Source organism: Stenella coeruleoalba (assembly GCF_951394435.1).
Source record: "Stenella coeruleoalba genome assembly, chromosome: 20".
Classification (NCBI taxonomy): domain Eukaryota; kingdom Metazoa; phylum Chordata; class Mammalia; order Artiodactyla; family Delphinidae; genus Stenella; species Stenella coeruleoalba.
The window spans coordinates 37,472,804-37,491,945 of NC_137166.1; the positions used below are offsets into that span (position 1 = coordinate 37,472,804).

The 19,142-nt window shown below is 38.3% G+C and overlaps 1 long non-coding RNA gene across 4 annotated transcripts in view; it reads right to left on the bottom strand.

Annotated features, from left to right (window-relative positions):
* Positions 1 to 618: 618 nt before the first annotated feature.
* LOC307178970 overlaps positions 619 to 19,142 on the bottom strand; it is a 101,193-nt gene continuing 82,669 nt past the window's right edge. For all 4 annotated transcript variants that reach the window (XR_013825312.1, XR_013825313.1, XR_013825314.1 and 1 more), the window contains one exon: positions 619 to 671. This is a non-coding gene — a long non-coding RNA (uncharacterized lncRNA). The remainder of the gene's footprint in view (positions 672 to 19,142) is intronic.

The following is a 19,142-nucleotide window of genomic DNA, read 5'->3' on the forward strand; positions in this document are numbered from 1 at the left end:
CCCCCCGACCAGAGAGTCCTAGGATCACCTCCCAAAGAAACCACTTGTTCTCAAACATTTGTCTCAGGTTTTGCCTTTCCGGAAACTCAAACTGAGCACCCTTGTTTCTATCATAAGTAAAGGAAAGAATTTGTGAAGCATATGTTTCAAGAAAATGGGAGTGAGACTATTTCTTTATTAGCATATTAAACATATAGGAATAGTCTTTACTTGAACAAATTGTGTCACTGTTGAAATAATAACTCAGCACACTTTGCCCGTTTACATTACATTTCTGTAGGCATCTGAGATTTCAAGCTCTGCTTTAATAGAATAATAAATGAATGAATAAAAAGTAAAAATATCTAAATTAAGTGTTACTGTTCTTAAGCTTTCTTGAAGGTTTCTGAGCCTTAAGAAAGCTGCTGGGATTGAAATAAGACTATAATTTAGAATTCATTGGAACCTCCTCTTTTGTAAAACTCACACCAAGGCCAGTTTCCTATAGCCTCTAAACAAATGCTTAATGAGAGTGTGACCTAAGTGGTCACTAGAGTTCCAAGGCATATCTGCTGTGACTAATTATGTCACAGTAGATGTGTGAGCCTTTAGAATCACAGCATTACCTTATTTTCTGAAGCACCGATTTGGCTGCTGGATCCAGGAGAGATCATTTCATAGGTTCTGGGACTCTAGGTTTTGTAGAGAGAAAACAAATAATAAAAAGAAAATGTAGCTGTAATTCCGAACGGCAACATGTCCCACTTTTCACTACGTTCTCCTAAAGGCAATTAAGTGAGTTGCAATTAGTTAAAGATAAGTATCTGAGATTTAAAGGTGCATTCTGAAAGTGGGGAGCCTGGCCTCAGATGTATATTAATGATCAAAAGTATTAAATCAGAACTGCAGCCATGGGCTTCTCTAGTGGTGCAGGGGACATGGGTTCTAGCCTTGGTCTGGGAGGATCCCACATACTGCGGAGTGACTAAGCCCGTGCACCACGACTACGGAGCCTGTGCTCTAGAGCCTGCGTGCCACAACTACTAAGCCCATGTGCCACAACTACTGAAGCCTGTGCACCTAAAGCCCATGTTTGGCAACAAGAGAAGCCACCACAATGAGAAGCCTGCACACCACAACGAAGAGTAGCCCCGCTCGCTGCAACTAGAGAAAGCCCACGCGCAGACCCAACACAACCAAACATAAATGTAAATAAAATAAATAATTTTTAAAAAACCCCTGCAGCTGCTCTGTTTTGACTCAAAGATTTCCCTTTTTTCTTTTTCTACTGCTACCTGCCTTGCTCTTTTTTCTTTTTCTTTTTTCTAAAGTTAATTTTTATTAGAGTATAGTTGATTTACAATGTTGCATTAGTTTCTGCTGTACAGCAAAGTGAATCAGTTATACCTACACATATATCCACTCTTTTTTAGATTCTTTTCCCACATAGCTCATTACAGACTATTGAACTCTTTTCCTATGCTATACAGTAGGTTCTTCTTAGGTATCTATTTTATATATAGTAGTGTATATAAATTAATCCCAATCTCCCAGTTTATCCCTCCCCCCCACTTTGGTAACCATAGTTTGTTTTCTACATCTGTGACTCTATTTTTGTTTTGTAAATAAGTTCATTTTTACCATTTTTTTTAGATTCCACATATAAACGATATCATGATATTTGTCATCCTCTGTCTGACTTACTTCACTCAGTATGACAATCTATAGTTCCAATCATGTTGCTGCAAATGGCATTATTTTGTTCTTTTTTATGGCTGAGTAATATTCCATTGTATATATGTACCACATTACCCGTTCTGCTGTTGTTGGACATTTAGGTTGCTTCCATGTCCTGGCTATTGTAAATAGTGCTGCAGTGAACATTGGGATCCATGTAACTTTTCGAATTATGATTTTATCCAGATATATGCCCAGGAGTGGGATTGCTGAGTCATATGGCAGTTCTATTTTCAGTTTTTTTAAGGAATCTCCATACTGTTCCCCATAGTGGCTGTACCAATTTACATTCCCGCCAACAGTGTAGGAAGGTTCCCTTTTCTCCACACCCTCTCCAGCATTTACTGTTTGTAGAGTTTTTGATTTATAGCCATTCTGACCAGTGTGAGGTGATACCTCATTGTATTTTTGATTTGTATTTTTCTAATAATTAGTGATGTTGAGCAGCTTTTCTTGTGCCTCTTGGCCGTCTGTGTGTCTTCTTTGGAGAAATGTCTATTTAGATCTTCTGCCTATTTTTTGATTGGGTTGTTTGTTTTTTTGATATTGAGATACATGAGCTCTTTGTATATTTTGGAGATTAATCCATTGTTGGTTGCTTCATTTGCATATATTTTCTGCCTTTCTGAGGGTTGCCTTTTCATTTTCTTTGTGGTTTCCTTTGCTGTGCAAAATCTTTTATGTTTAATTAGGTCCCATTTGTTTATTTTTGTTTTTATTTCCATTACTCTAGGTGGAGGATCAAAAAAGATCTTGCTGTGATTTATGTCAGAGAGTGTTCTGCCTATGTTTTCCTCTAAGAGTTTTATAGTATCCAGTCTTACATTTAGGTCTTTAATCCATTTTGAGCTTACCTTTGTGTATGGTATTAGAGTAGTTGTCCCCAACCATTTTGGCACCAGGGACAGGTTTCTTGGAAGACAATTTTTCCATGGACCAGGGTCGGGGGACGGTTTTGGGAAGAACAAGTGCATTACATTTATTGTGCACTTTATTTCTATTACTATTACATTGTAATATATAATGAAATAATTATGCAGAATCAGTGGGAGCCCTGAGCTTTTTTTCACTTGCCACTGACTGATAGGGTTTTGATGAGTCTGCAGGCAATTGATTTATTATTATCTCTGTGCAGTCAAACCTCTCTGCTAATGATAATCTGTATTTGCAGCTGCTCCCCAGTGATAGCATCACTGCCTCAGCTCCACCTCAGATCATCAGGCATTAGATTCTCATAAGGAACGTGCAACGTAGATCCCTCGCACCTGGAGTTCACAGTAGGGTTTGTGATCCTATGAGAATCTAATGCCGCTGTTGATCTAACAGGAGGTGGAGCTCAGACAGTAATGCAAGTGATAGGGAGTGGATGTAAATACAGATGAAGCTTTGCTCGCTTGCCCACAACTCACCTCTTGCTGTGTGGCCTGGTTCCTAACAGGCCACAGACTGGTACTGTTCTGTGGCCCAGTGGGTGGGGACCCCTGTGTTAGAGAATGTTCTAGTTTTATTCTTTTACATGTACCTGTCCAGTTTTTCTCAGCATCACTTATTGAAGAGACTGTCTTTTCTCTAATGTATATTCTTGCCTCCATTTTCATAGATTAGGTGACCATAGGTGCATGGGTTATCTCTGGAACTTCTATCCTGTTCCATTGATGTATATTTCTGTTTCTGTGTCAGTACCATACTGTGTTGATTACTGCAGTTTCATAATATAGTCTGAAGTCATGTAGCCTGACTCCTCCAGCTCCGTTTTTCTTTCTCAAGGTTGCTTTGGCTATTTGGAATCTTTTGTGTATCCACACAAATTGTACAATTTTTGGTTCTAGCTCTTTGAAAAAGTCTGTTGGTAATTTGATAGGGGTTGTACTGAATCTGTAGATTACTTGGGTAGTACAGTCATTTTGACAATATTGATTCTTCCAATCCACGAACATGGTATATGTCTCCATCCATTTGTGTCATCTTTGATTTCTTCAATCAATATCTAATAGATTTCTGAGTACAGGTCTTTTGCCTTCTTAGGTAGGTTTATTCCTAGGCATTTTATTCTTTTTGATGTGACAGTAAATGGGATTGTTTCCTTCATTTCTCTTTCTGATTTTTTGTTGTTAGTGTATAGGAATGCAGGAGATTTCTGTGCATTAATTGTGTATTGTGCCACTTTACCAAATTCATTGATGAGCTCTAGTAGTTTTCTGGTGGCATCTTTAGGATTTTCTATATATAGTATCATGTCATCTGCAAACAGTGACAATTTTACTTCTGTTTTTTCCAATTTGGATTCTTTTATTTCTTTATCTTTGATAGCCATGGCTAGGACTTCCAAAACTATGTTGAATAAAAGTGGGGGAATTGGAATCCTTATCTTGTTCCTGATTTTAGAGGAAATGCTTTCAGCTTTTCACCATTGAGAAGGATGTTTGCTGTGGGATTTGTTGTATATGACCTTTATTATGTTGAGGTAGGTTCCCTCCAAGCCCATTTTATGGGGAGTTTTTATCATAAATGGATGTGACTATTGTCAGAAGATTTTTATGCATTTATTGAGATGATCATATAGTTTTTATTCTTCAATTTGTTAATGTGATTGGCAGGTACTGAAAAATCCTTGCATCCCTGGGATAAATCCCACTTGGTAATGGTGTATGATCCTTTTAAGGTATTGTTGGATTCAGATTGCTAGTATTTGGTTGAGGATTTTTGCGTCTATGTTCATCAGTGATATTGGCGTCTAATTTCCTTTTTTGTGGTGTCTTTTTCTGGTTTTGGTATCAGGGTGATGGTGACCTCATACAATGTGTTTGAGAGTTTTCCTTCCTCTGAAATTTTTTTGGAAGAGTTTGAGAAGTGTAGGTGTTAGCTCTTCTCTAACTATTTGATAGAGTTCACTTGTGAAGCCATTTGGTCCCGGACTTTTGTTTGTTGGCAGTTTTTTTTTTTTTTTAAACACGGTTTCAATTTCAGTACTTGTGATTGGTCTGTTTATATTTTCTATTTCTTCCTCGTTCAGTCTTGGAAGGTTTTAGCTTTCTAGGAATTTGTCCATTTCTTCTAGATTGTCCGTTTTATTGGCATATAGTTGCTTGTAGTAGTCTCTTATGATGCTTTGTATTTCTGTGATATCCATTGTAATTTCTTCTTTTTCATTTCAAATTTTATTGATTTGAGTCCTCTCCCTTTTTTTCTTGATGAGTCTGGCTATAGGATTATCAATTTTGTTTATCTTCTCAAAGAACCAGCTTTTAGTTTCATTGATCTTTCCTATTGTTTTCTTCATCTCTATTTCATTTATTTCTGCTCTGATATTTATGCTTTCTTTCCTTCTACTAGTTTTTGTTTCTTCTTCTTTCTCTAGTTGCTTTAGGTGTACAGTTAGGTTGTTTATTTGAGATTTTCCTTGTTTCCTGAGGTAAGATTGTATTGCTATAAACTTCCCTCTTAGAACTGCTTTTGTTGCATTGCATACGTTTTGGACCATCGTGTTTTCATTGTCATTTGTCTCAGGTATTTTTTGATTTCCACTCTGATTTCTTCAGTGATCTATTGGTTGTTTAGTAACACATTGTTTAGCCTCCATGTGTTTGTGTTTTATACGTTTTTTCCCCTGTAATTGATTTCAAATCTCATAGCATTGTGGTTGGAAAAGATGCTTGATACATTTTCAATTTTCTTAAATTTACTGAGGCTTGAATTTTTGTCCCAACATATGGTCTATCCTGGAGGATGTTCCATGTGTACCTGAGAAGAATGTGTATTCTGCTGCTTTCAGATGGAATGCCCTACAAATATCAATTTAGTCTATTTGGTCTAATGTGTCATTTAAGGCTTTTGTTTCCTTCTTAATTTTCTGTCTGGATGATCTATCCACTGGTGTAACTGGGGTGTTAAAGTTCTCCACTATTACTGTGTTACTGTTGATTTCCCCTTTTATAACTGTTAGTATTTGCCTTATATATTGACGTGCTCCTATATTGCGTGTGTATATATTTACAATTGTTGTATCTTCTTCTTGGGTTGATTCCTTGATCACTATTTAGTGTCCTTCTTTGCCTTTTTTTTAAAGTTTATTTTGTTTGATGTGAGTGTTGCTACTCCAGCTTTCTTTTGATTTCCATTTGCATGGAATATTTTTCTCCATCCCCTCACTTTTAGTCTGTATGTGTCCCTAGGTCTGAAGTGGGTCTCTTGTAGACAGCTTATCCAGAGGCCTTGTTTTTGTATCCACTCAGCCAGTTTATGTCCTTGGTTGGAGCATTTAATCCATTCACATTTAATGTAATTATCGATATGTATGTCCCTATTACCATTTTCTTAATTATTTTAAGTTTGTTTTTGAAGATATTTTTTCTTCCCTTCCTCTTTTGTTCTCTTACCTTGTGGTTTGATAACAATCTTTAATGTTGTGTTTGGGTTGCTTTTTCTTTTTTGTGTGTGTATCTACTGTAGTTTTGGGGTTTGCTCTTCCCATGAGATTTTGATATAGCAGTCTATATATGTACAAGGTTGTTTTAAGTTGCTGGTCCCTTTTCCACCTAGAGAAGTTCCTTTAGCATTTGTTGTAAAGCTGATTTGGTGGTGTTGAATTCTCTTAGCTTTTGCTTGTCTGTAAAGTTTTTGATTTCTCTGTCAAATCTGAGTGAGAGCCTTACTGGATAGAGTATTTTTGGTTATAGGTTTTTCCCTTTTATTACTTGAAATATGTTGTGCCATTCCCTTCTGACTTGCAGAGTTTCTGCTGAAAAATCAGCTGATAACCTTATGGGGATTCCCTTGTATGTTATTTGTTGCTTTTCCCTTGTTGCTTTTAATGTTTTTTCTTTGTCTTTAATTTTTGTCAGTTTGATTAATATTTGTCTCAGAGTGTTCCTCCTTGGGTTTAATCTTGCATGGGAATTTCTGCACTTTTTGGACCTGGGAGACTATTTTCTCTCCCATGTTAGGGAAGTTTTTGACTATAAGCTCTTCAAATATTTTCTCAGACCGTTTCTCTTTCTCTTCTTCTGGGACCCTTATAATTCAAATGTTAGTGCATTTAGCATTGCCCCAGAAGTCTCTGAGGCTGTCCTCATTTGTTTTCATTATTTTTTCTTTATTCTCTTCTGTGCCAGTGATTTCCACCACTCTGATTTCCCGATCACTTATTCGTTTTTCTGCCTCAGTTATTCTGCTATTGACTCCTTCTAGTGTATTTTTCATTCCAGTTATTGTACTGTTCATCTCCGTTCTTTCAATCTTCTAGCTCCTTGTTAAACATTTCTTGTATCTTCTCGATCTATGCCTCCAATCTTTTGCAAGATTTTGGATAAACTTTACTATGATTACTATGAATTCTTTTTCAGGTAGTTTGCCTATCTCCTCTTCATTTAGTTGTTCTTGTGGGTTTTTATCTTGTTTCTTCATTTGCAGCATATTTCTCTGTCATCTCACTTTGTCTAACTTTCTGTATTTGTGGTCTCCTTTCCTCAGGCTGTAGGATCATAGTTCTTTTTGTTTCTGGTGTCTGTCCCTGGTTAATGAGGTTGGTCCAGGGGCTTGTACAGGCTTCCTATGGGAGGGGCTGGTTCCTGCCCTCTGGTGGGTGGAGCTGGGTCTTGTCCTGCTAGTGGACAAAGCCTTGTCAAGGGGTTTGTTTTGAGGTGGCTGTGAACTCATTATGACTTTAGGCAGCCTGTCTGCTGATGGGTGGAGCTGTGTTCCTATCTTGGTCGTGTGGCCTGAGGCTTTCCAGCACTGGAGCCTGCAGGTTGTTGGGTGGGAATGGGTCTTGGTGCTGAAATGTGGACCTCTAGGAGAGCTCACACAGATCAATATTCCCTGGGGCTTCTGCTACCAGTGTCTTTTTCCCCACAGTGAGCTATAGTCGACTTTTGCCTCCCTAGGAGATCCTCCATGACCCCTAGGTATGTGTAATCCTGGTTCCTATGGAGATACTGCTTTGTGTTGGGTCCCAGTTCATGTGAGACCTTGTGTGTGCCCTCCAAGAATGGAGTCTTTATTTCCCCCACCCCTGTGGAGCTCCTGCACTCAAGCCCTGCTGGCCTTCAAGGCTAAATGCTCTTGGGGTTCTTCCTCCTGATGCCAGACCCTCAGACTGTCTTGGAGTGCTATTTTTATGTGGGAAAGTCCCTGTGTAGCCTGAGTAGTTTAATATTTTTTGGTACAAGGGCTGTTTTTAGTATAAATCTCACCACCTCTTTCCTCAGCGTATGCTGGTCATTATCCCCATAATAGAAGGTGTGACTGATGGTGCGGTGATCAGAGCCTGCACTGGATATTGAGCAGGGCCTCCCCTTTACTCTGTGGTTGTCACTGCCCTGTCATATTTGGGGTCTGCTCCCTAGTTGTTGGAGTAGAGGGCCCCAGATATGTTTCTTAGCTGTGTATCTGATCTGCAGTGCAAGGTAGATGGGATTGAAGCACTCCCACTTGGAGGGAAGCCACTGACTATTCCTCCTCTGGATCTGTTCACCTGTGGGTGTGTCCTGTTGTGTCACCTTTCACCCATTGTGTGAGCTCTCAGGTTACACTGTTCTTGGCACTGTTCTAAGTCCCACCTTAACTGTGGGTATGCTGGCAATTGGCCCTGGTGTGTCTCAGACATTGTTTTCACCAGGCCATCAGCATAGATGCACTGAAGTCAGGTCCTAGGATTGCAGTAATCATGGATCTGGACCTGCTGTGGTCACTACTGGGGCAGCTGAGACTCTGGCTTGGCCCAACCCCCACATGTATGTGCCCACAAAGTCTACAACTGCTAAAACTAGACCTGTCTTGGCTGCTGGAGCACTCGTTGTCTGTTCAGATGTTCTGTAGGCACTGAGTTTACAAAACTGGTCACAGGGATGTCAGTTCTCAGTTTGCACAGCAATGAGGAAAGATTTTAGCTTTTCTTCCTTAGTTGCATGGCCCCTGGGTCTCAACTGTGGTTTCAGTCCCACCTCTACATGTGTGCCATCCACGGAAGTATGATCCTGAGGCTGCCCAGGAGCACACGAGTCCAACCCAGTGTGGAAGCAGCATCAGCTGGGGTTGTGTGAGCCCCAGTGGGGATGTGTCATGCAGGGAAGCTGGCAGCCATGGGCGTGAGAGAGCCAGTCCCAGTGAGAGCCCTTCCTAGTGCCTGGGGAGGCAGGGGTCATCATGTGGGGAGAGAGGCTGCCATAGTGGCTCCACCCATTCTGCATGATTCAACAGTTGTGCTTTACTTCTATGGCAGTCTGGGCTTCCTCTAGGAGCATTCCTGCTTGCGAATTTTCTCACTCCCATCCCCTCAGGCTTTCTCCTCACATCCAACAGCAGTCCTCTCCACTCGTTTGCTCTCCAAACACCATGTTCAAGCACCCAGCTCTTGTTCACACTGGCAGACACATGTCTCAGGCTGGGGCCTGCAGGGCTGTAACACAGACCGTCTTTGTAGGTCTCAATCTGCCTTGTCTGCCACAGACCAGTTGCTGTGTTCTCCTCTGATAGCCCCCAAAGGTCCCCTTCTGTCCCAACTGATCTATCTGCTGGTGAGGGGTCTTCCCAGATGTAGGAACCTCTCTTCTCCTTCAGCTGCCCACCAGGGGCACAGGTCCCATCCCGCTTCTTCTCTTCTTCCTTTTCCCTTCTTCTTTCTTTTATCCTACCTGGTTACACAGGGATCTTCCTTGTCCTTTTAGGTGTCCAAGGTCCTCTGTTAGTGTTCAGCTGGTACTCTGTGAGAATTGTTCCATTTGTGAATGTATTCTTGGTGCATTTGTGGGGAGAGATGAACTCCATGTCCTCCTACTCCTCTGCCATCTTGACTCCTTTTTCATCATACTTTTCAAGTGTCTTCTCTGTGCTTAGGCATGTAAGTGACCAGGTGTATAACTCATGACCCTTAAGAATGGCCAATATCTTTTTTTTGGTGCTTCACATATCATTTGTTTCACAGGCCAGGTAGGCCACCTCCAATAGGTCAGAAGTGTGAAACATATTAAGTTGCATCTGAGCTCAGTAAGCAAATGCAGAGATTGATTGCTCATGTCTTCTATGGGTGGAGGTGTGGTCACTCACTGCACACTTGTCATTTGTGCTACAGACAGAGGTGGCACACTGTGGGCAGCATCTGATACACAACAGTGATATGTTTAGCTAGGATACTATTAGCCCACAATGTGCATGTGTTTGAAAAAGGTATTGTCGGGCTTCCCTGGTGGCGCAGTGGTTGGGAGTCCGCCTGCCAATGCAGGCGACACCAGTTCGTGCCCCAGTCCGGGAAGATCCCACATGCCGCGGAGTGGCTAGGCCCGTAAGCCATGGCCGCTGGGCTTGTGCGTCCGGAGCCTGTGCTCCGCAACGTGAGAGGCCCGCGTACCACAAAAAATAATGATAATAAATAAAATAAAATAAAAAAGGTATTGTCAGCACTTAAACCTCATAGGTTTACATTTTAAAAACCTGGCTTCTTGCTAAATTTCTATTGAAATTTAGAAGATCTGGTGTGATTGAGCCTATATGGCCTGGTGAGAGAAGTTGCAGAAGTTAAGGAGCACCTGTGCTCATGTGCTTCCCAATTCACCTCAGTGCTCTCTGCTCCATATCACTTTCTCAAATCTGTACCTGCTGATCCCCTGTGAGCATTTGAGTTTGTGAATACAGGTCCATGCTCATGAAAAGGCTATTTCTAGTGTGTTCTCTCTCTTCCCCAAAACAGCAATGCAACCCAGCTAAGATGGCACTGACCTTGGAAACAGAAGGTTTGTTTTCACATTTAAGGGCTGGTGTGGCTTTCAGAAAGTCACTTAAACTCTCAATTCCTCAGTTGCCTTAATTATAAAATGAAGAGAGTCAACTCTTAGATAGTTATTTGCCAATCAAATGAGATGGTGTATTTGAAAGTTGTAAGTGTTATGTTTAAGATCACAGATTAACAATGGTAACATTAAAAGCCACAACAACCTATTATTTTTACACAATAAAAATATTGAAGAAAATTTAAATTGTTTTCATAATGAAGAAAATTGCCTTCAATCAGAGGACATTTTTTTAAGAAATTCATTTTGGCCCCAAGAATGGAAGGAAGATAGGAAGTGAGAAGAAAGTAAAAAGTTTATTAAGGAAATTGTGATTTTTGTTTTTGTTTTTTGCAACAGCAACAGAGTGGGGGATTTGACCCTTTCCTATTAACAAGCAAAACAAATTATTGAGCAGGGACAACTGACATGGGAGCCTGATATAGACTTTTGCCACTGCAGTGTGTTTACAGCATTCTGGTTGTCAACCTGTCAACCTGACAATCCTTGGTTACTGGCAACTTATTATTCAAGCAAATAAATGAGAGTGTGTGTAATCTCAGAATATGTATAAAATTCCATGGATCCTAAAAGAAATTCGACTCTGGGTGAGGGAGAATGTCAGCATTCAAAGAAATGGATGACAGTGTTGCTGGTTTTGTTTCATCTATTAGAACAAATGATATAAAATTGTCATTTCTGTAAGTAAAAGATGACAGAATATTGGCAATAGCATATGATTCCAACTTGTTTTAGTCTGTTTAGGTTGCTATAATAGAATACGACAAACTGTGTGTCTTTTAAACAATATCTATTTATCTTTTACAGTTCTAGAGCCTGGCCAATTTATTGGCTAGTGAGAACCCACTTCCTGTTTCGTAGTGGTCATCTTCTTGCTATTCCCTCACATGGTGGAAGGGGTAAGGGATCCCTCTGGGGCCTTTTTCACAAGGGCACTAATCCCATTTATGAGGAGTCCACCTTCATGGCCTAATCATTTCCCAAAGGTCACCACTTCCTAATACCATTACACTGGGAGTTAGGATTCCAACTTATGAATTTGGGGGAACACAAACATTTAGTCTATAGCACAATGAATATTAAAACAAAAACTATTAATTTTGTATCCTGCAACTTTACTGAATTTATTGATGAACTCTGGTAGTTTTCTGGTGGCATCTTTAAGATTTTCTATGTATAGTGTCATGCCACTTACAAACAGTGACAGTTTTACTTCTTCCTTTCCAACTTGGATTCCTGTTATTTATTTTCCTTGTCTGATGCTGTGGCTAGGACTTCCAATACTATGTTGAATAAAAGTGATGAGAGTGGGCATCCTTGTCTTGTTCCTGATCTTAGAGGAAATGTTTTCAGCTTTTCACCATTGAGTATTATGTGGGTTTGTCATATATGGCCTTTATTATGTTGAGATATGTTCCCAATATGTTCATTTTCTGGAGAGTTTTTTTTAAATACCATAAATGGATATTGAATTTTGTCAAAAGCTTTTTTTGCATCTATTGAGATGATCCTATCGTTTTTATTCTTCAATTTGTTAATGTGGTGTATCACACTGATTGATTTGCAGATATTGAAAAATCTTTGCATCCCTGGGATAAATCTCACTTGATCATGGTGTATGATTCTTTTAATGTATTTTTGGAGTCAGTTTGCTAGTACTTTGTTGATAATTTTTGTATCTATGTTCATTAGTAATATTGGCCTGTGATTTTCTCTCATTCTTTCCTTTTGTTTTTTGGTATCTTTGTCTAGTTTTGGTATCAGGGTGGTGGTGTCTTCATAGAACGGGTTTGGGAGTGTTCCTTCCTCTGAAATTTTTTGGAATAGTTTGAGAAGGGTAGGTGTTAACTCTTCTCTAAATGTTTGGTAGAATTCACCTGTGAAATTATCTGGTCCTGGACATTTGTTTGTTAGTTTTTAAATTACTTATTCAATTTCATTATGGTAATTAGTCTGTTAATTTCTATTTTTTCCTGGTTCAGTCTTGGGAGATTTCTAAGAATTTGTCCATTTCTTCTAGGTTGTCCATTTTATTGACATATAGTTGTGCAATTCCACTCCTGGGTATATGTTCAAAAAAACCAAAAATAATAATTTGAAAAGATACATGTATCTCAATGTTCATAGCAGCATTATTTACAGTTGCCAAGATATGGAAGCAACCTAAGTGTCCATCAACAGACGAATGGATGAAGAAGATGTGAGATGCACATTGGAATACTACTCAGCCATAAACAATGGAATTTTGCCATTTGTAACAACATGGGTGGATTTGGAGAGTATTATGCCAAATGAAATAAGTCAGACAGAGGAAGACAAATACTGTATGACATCACTTATATGTGGAATCCAAAAAATAAAACAAACTAGTGAATATATAAAAAAGAAGCCAACTCACAGATATAGAGCACAAACTAGCAGTTAGCAGTGGGGAGAAAGAAGCGAGGAGGGACAATATAAGGGTAGGAGATTAGGAGGTACAAAGTAATATATATAAAATAAAGTACAAAGACATATTGTACCACACAGGGAATATAGACAATATTTTATAATAACTATAAATGGAGTATAAACTTAAAAATTGTGACTCACTATATTGTGCACCTGCAACTTATATAATATTGTACATCAACTATACTTCAATAAAGATTTAATTAATTAATTTACTATTAAAAAAATAACTAAAATAACTAAGAGCTGACTTTGCCCTATTGGACTAGGGTGACATGTGAAGAAACAAGGCTGAATCAGATCTGGACTCTTCCCTCCAGAAACAGCCCTGTTTATGGCCAACCAGGAGAAGGCCCATGGCCGAGCTCAGCAATTACAGTGACAGAGAAGCTAATCTTGTCTGGGGCAATCTGGGAGAGCCTGCTGGAGAGAGTGAGCTGTGAACTGGTTCTTGAAAGAAGAGCAAGAGTGTGGAGTAGGGCTGGGTGATGGTGGTGATGGAAAACATGAGTTTCTCCTTTAAATCCTGTTATTAGCTCATAAAAACACTTATTTCTAGCAACTGGCACGGCAATACCTAAGCCCACAGAGTCTGGGAACATCTGGAAGAAAAGAAAGATGGTTTCAACCAACTCTCCCAGATCCTAAGTCTGTAGAAGAGCATCTGTATGTTAGTCAACATATGAATATTAATATTAAAGTAAAAATTAAGGTCCAATATAGTGACCAGGAAAGGGGTGCAGATTTATTGAGAAATAACTCAGTCCCTGCATTGGTCAGAGAAATGTGTACAGAGCACATAGTACAAACACATTCACATTTCTATTTGCTCCCCTTCCCCCCTCCCAAGATTTAATCTTTCAGCACTGACAGCATAGAAAGGAACTTAGATTTATTTTTATCTTATAGTCTGAGATGTGGGTACAACTTAACTTTTTCATTCTGACTTAAATAAAAATAACTCATGTGCATTTCCATCTCAGCAGCCAGGATCACTCTGATAGTATCTTCATTTTTTTTTGGTACCATTTTCCACTGGGGGTTGTTGCCAGAACTCTAATAAGAACAGTAATTTGTTATATCATGAAAAAAATGTATATAAATCCTTAGGGACTTGTCATATTAGAAAGAATTTAACTTCACGGTATGAGCAAAACTTTGTAGAATCAATGATAATAGTAAATAAGAAATAGCAGGTGGTTTAAATTGATATTGACATTGTACAATGCCAGCTATCTCTACCCCATTACACCTGCCCTAACCCTGGAGGGATGCCTAGGATCACTTATACTGTGTCAAGAGAAGAGAGTTTGAAGAGCATCAGTTTTGAATATGTTATATTTTAGTTCTTTTGTGCACCTAAGGGGGACGCTATAATTCATATTTTAACTTCAAGTCTCTTAAAGATGTAGAGATTGTCACTGCTTGAAAACAGATGGGGATTTCAGACAAAGCTAGGTATCCTTGAAAATGTGCTTAGTGTCAGCCAGAATAAATCTGTGGTTGGAATTCTAGGCAGATTGACTTTTTCTTTAAAAGATTAAAATTTCCAGGTGGAAAGAAAGAATGATGGTGTAAAGGACCTGATGAAGGATTCCCCTGCTATTTCTAGAAAGGAAAGTATATTTCTAGTAATTAAGAATTTCTGAAATGAAATCCCTGCCCAGACCTGCATGGGAGGATGTTGAATAGGGATTTCTGGAACCTCTAGGGCTGGCTATGAAACTGGTGTGAAATGCACAAATCCAGCATGGTGAGGTGTGGCTGTGAGCCAGTGTTTCTGCTTTCACATGTTTAATTGAGGAGTAAACTGACAGAGGGGCAAAAGTTTAGCTTGGTCATTTGGAAGTTAGAAAGTATGTTCTTTATTATTTTTTCTTGGAGTATAATTGCTTTATAATGTTGTGTTATATTCTGCTGTACAACGAAATGAATGTGCTATGTGTATACATATATACCCTCCCTCTTGAACCTCCCTCCTACCCAACCCTTCCCACCCATCTAGGTCATCAGAGAGCTCCTTGTGCTATACCGCAGGTTCCCACTAGCTATTTATTTTACATACGGTAGTGTATATATGTTAATCCTAATTTCCCAATTGATCCCACACTCTCCTTCCCCCTACTGTGTCCACACATCAATTACCTACATCTATGTCTCTATTCCTGCCCTGGAACTAGGTTCATCTGTAACATTTTTCTACATTCCACATACATGTGTTAATATTTGATTTTTTTTTCTATTTCTGACTTACTTCCCTCGGTTTATTTTTCTTATGTCAATGTTACTCTCTCACTTCGTCCTAGCTTACGCTTCCCCTTCCCTGTGTCCTCAAGTCCATTCTCTACGTCTGCATCTTTATTCCTGTCCTGCCCCTAGGTTCATTAGAACCATTTTTTTAGATTTCATATTATGTGTTAGCATACAGTATTTGTCTTTCTATTTCTGACTTACTTCACTCTGTATGACAGACTCTAGGTCCATCCACCTCACTACAAATAACTCATTTTCGTTTTCTTTTATGGCTGAATAATATTCCATTGTACATATGTACCAAATCTTCTTTATCCATTCATTTGTCAATGGACACTTAGGTTGCTTGCATGTCCTGGCTATTGTAAATAGTGCTGCAATGAACATTGTGGTACATGACTGTTTTTGAATTATGGTTTTCTCAGGATATCTGCCCAGTAGTGGGATTTCTGGGTCACATGGTAGTTCTAGTTTTTGTTCTTTAAGGAATCTCCATACTGTTCTCCATAGTTGCTGTATCAATTTAAAACCCCACCAACAGTGCAAGAGTGTTCCCTTTTCGCGACACCCTCTCCAGCATTTATTGTTTGTAGATTTTTTGATGATGGCCATTCTGACTGGTGTGAGGTGATACCTCACTGGAGTTTTGATTTGCGTTTCTCTAATAATTAGTGATGTTGAGCACCTTTTCATGTGCCTCTTGGCCATCTGTATGTCCTCTTTGGGGAAATGTCTATTTATGTCTTCTGCCCATGTTTTGATTGGTTTTTTTTCTTCTTTTGTTATTGAGCTGCATGAGCTGTTTATATATTTTGGAGATTAATCGTTTGTCCATTGCTTCATTTGCAAATACTTCCTCCCATTCTGAGGGTTGTCTTTTCATCTTGTTTATGGTTTCCTTTGTTGTGCAAAACCTTTTAAGTTTAATTAGGCCCCATGTGTTTATTTTTGTTTTTATTTTCATTATTCTAGGAAGTGGGTCAAAAAAGACCTTGCTGTGATTTATGTCAAAGAGTGTTTTTCCTATGTTTTCCTCTAACAGTTTTATAGTGTCCGGTCTTACTTTTAGGTCTTTAATCCATTTTGTGTTTATTTTTCTGAATGGTGTTAAGTAGTGTTCTAATTTCATTCTTCTACATGTACCTGTCCAGTTTTCTCAGCACCAGCTATTGAAGAGACTGTCTTTTCTACATTGTATGTTCTTGCCTCCTTTGTCATAGATTAGGTGACCATAGGTGTGTGGGTTTATCTCTGTGCTTTCTATCCTGTACCATTGATCTATATTTTTGTTTTTGTGCAAATGCCATACTGTCTTGATTACTGTAGCTTTGTAGTATAGTATGAAGTCAGGAAGACTGATTCCTTCAGCTCAGTTTTTCTTTCTCAAGAATGATTTAGTTTTTCAGGGTCTTTTGTGTTTCCATACAAATTGTAAAATCTTTTGTTCAAATTCTGTGAAAAAAATATCATTGGTAATTTGATAGGGATTGCATTGAATCTATAGATTGCTTTGGGTAATATAGTCATTTTGACAATATTGATTCTTCCAATCCAAGAACATGGTATATCTCTGTTTGTGTCACCTTTGATTTCTTTCATCAGTGTTTTACAGTTTTCTGAGAACAGATATTTTGCCTTCTTAGGTAGGTTTATTCTTAAGTATTTTATTCTTTTTGTTGTGATGGTAAAGGGGATTGTTTCCTTAATCTCTCTTTCTGATCTTTAGTTGTTAGTGTATAGGAATGCAAGAGATTTCTGTGCATTAACTGTGTATTGTGCCACTTTACCAAATTCATTGATGAACTCTAGTAGTTATCTGGTGACATCTTTAAGATTTTCTATATATAGTGTCATGTCATCTGCAAACCATGACAGTTTTACTTCTTCTTTTCCAATTTGGATTTTTTATTCCTTTTTCTTCTCTGATTTCCATGCCTAGGAATTCCAAAACTATGCTGAATAACAGTGGCGAGACTGGACACCCTTGTCTTGTTCCTGATCTTAGAGGATACACTTTTAGGTTTTCACCATTGAGAATGAGTTTGCTGTGGGTTTATCTTATTTGACCTTCATTATGCTGAGCTAAGTTCCCTCTGAGCCCACTCTGGAAAGTTTTTATCATAAATGGGTGTTGAATTTTGTCAAAAGTTTTTCTGCATCTACTGAGATGATCATATGGTTTTTATTCTTTAATTTTTTAATATAGTGTATCACATTGATTGATTTGCATATATTGAAGAATCCTTGCTTCCCTGGGATAAATCCCACTTTATAATGATGTATGATCCTTTTAATGTGTTGTTGGATTCTATTTGCTAGTATTTTGTTGAGGATTTTTGCATCTATCTTCCTCAGTGATATTGGTCTGTAACTTCTTTTTTGTGATCTCTTTGTCTGGTTGGGTATAACGGTGATGGTGGCTTTGTAGAATGAGTATGGGAGTTTTCCTCCTTCTGCAATGTTTTGGAAGAATTTGAGAAGGATGGGTGTTAGTTCTCCTCTAAATGTTTGATAGAATTCACTTGTGAAGGTATCTGGTCCTAGACATTTTTTTGTTGGAAGATTTTAAATTACAGTTTCAATTTCATTACTTGTTATTTGTCTGTTTCTATTTTCTAATTCTTCCTGGTTCAGTCTTGGAAAGTTTTATCTTGCCAAGAGTTTGTCCATTTCTTCCAGGTTGCCCATTTTATTGTCATATAGTTGCTTGTAGTAGTCTCTTATGATCCTTTATATTTCTGTGGTGTCAGTTGTAATTTCTCTTTTTTCATTTCTAATTTTATTGATTTGAGTCTTCACCTTTTTCCTTGATGATTCTGGCTAAAGGTTTATCAATTTTATCTATCTTCTCAAAGAATCAGCTTTCATTTTTTTGATCTTTGCTATTATTTTCTTCATTTCTATTTCATTTCAGTTCTAATCTTTATGATTTCTTTCCTTCTACCAACTTTGGGTTTTGTTTGTTCTTCTTTCTCTAGTTCCTTCAGGTATAATGTTAGACTGTTTATTTTAGATTCTTCTTGTTTCTTGAGGCACGCTTGTATTGCTATAAACTTCCCTCTTAGAACTGCTTTTGCTACATCCCATAGGTTTTGTATCATCGTGTTTTCTTTGTAATTTGTCTCTAGGTATTTTTTTTATTTCACCTTTGGTTTCTTCAGTGATCTTTTGGTTATTTAGTAACGTATTGTTTAGCCTCCATGTGTTTGTGTTTTATACTTTTTTTCCCCTGTAATTGATTTCTAATCTCATAACGTTGTGGTTGGAAAAGATTCTTGATATGATTTCAATTTTCTTAAATTTACCAAGGCTTGATTTGTAACCCAAGATGTGATCTATCCTGGAGAATGTTCTGTGCACACTTCAGAAGAAAGTGTAATCTGCTGGTTTTGGATGGAATGTCCTATAAATATCAATTAAATCTATCTGGTCTATTATGTCATTTAAAGCTTGTGTTTCCTTATTAATTTTCTGTTTGGATGATCTGTCCATTGGTTTAAGTGAGGAGTTAAAGTCTCCCACTATTATTGTGTTACTGTCGATTTCCCTTTTTAGCTGTTAGTAGTTGCCTTATGTATTGAGGTGCTCCTATGTTGGGTGCATATATATTTATAATTGTTATGTCTTCTTCTTGGATTGATCCCTTGATCATTATGTAGTGTCGTTCCTTGTCTCTTGTAACAGTCTTTATTTTAAAGTCTATTTTATCTGATATTAGTATTGCTACTCCAGCTTTCATTTGATTTCCATTTGCATGGAATATCTTTTTCCATCCCCTCACTTTCAGTCTGTATGTGTCCCTAGGTCTGAAGTGGGTCTCTTGTAGACAACATATATGGGTCTTGTTTTTGTATCCATTCAGCGAGCCTGTGTCTTTTGGTTGGAGCATTTAATCCATTCACGTTTAAGGTAATTATCGATATGTATGTTCCTATGACC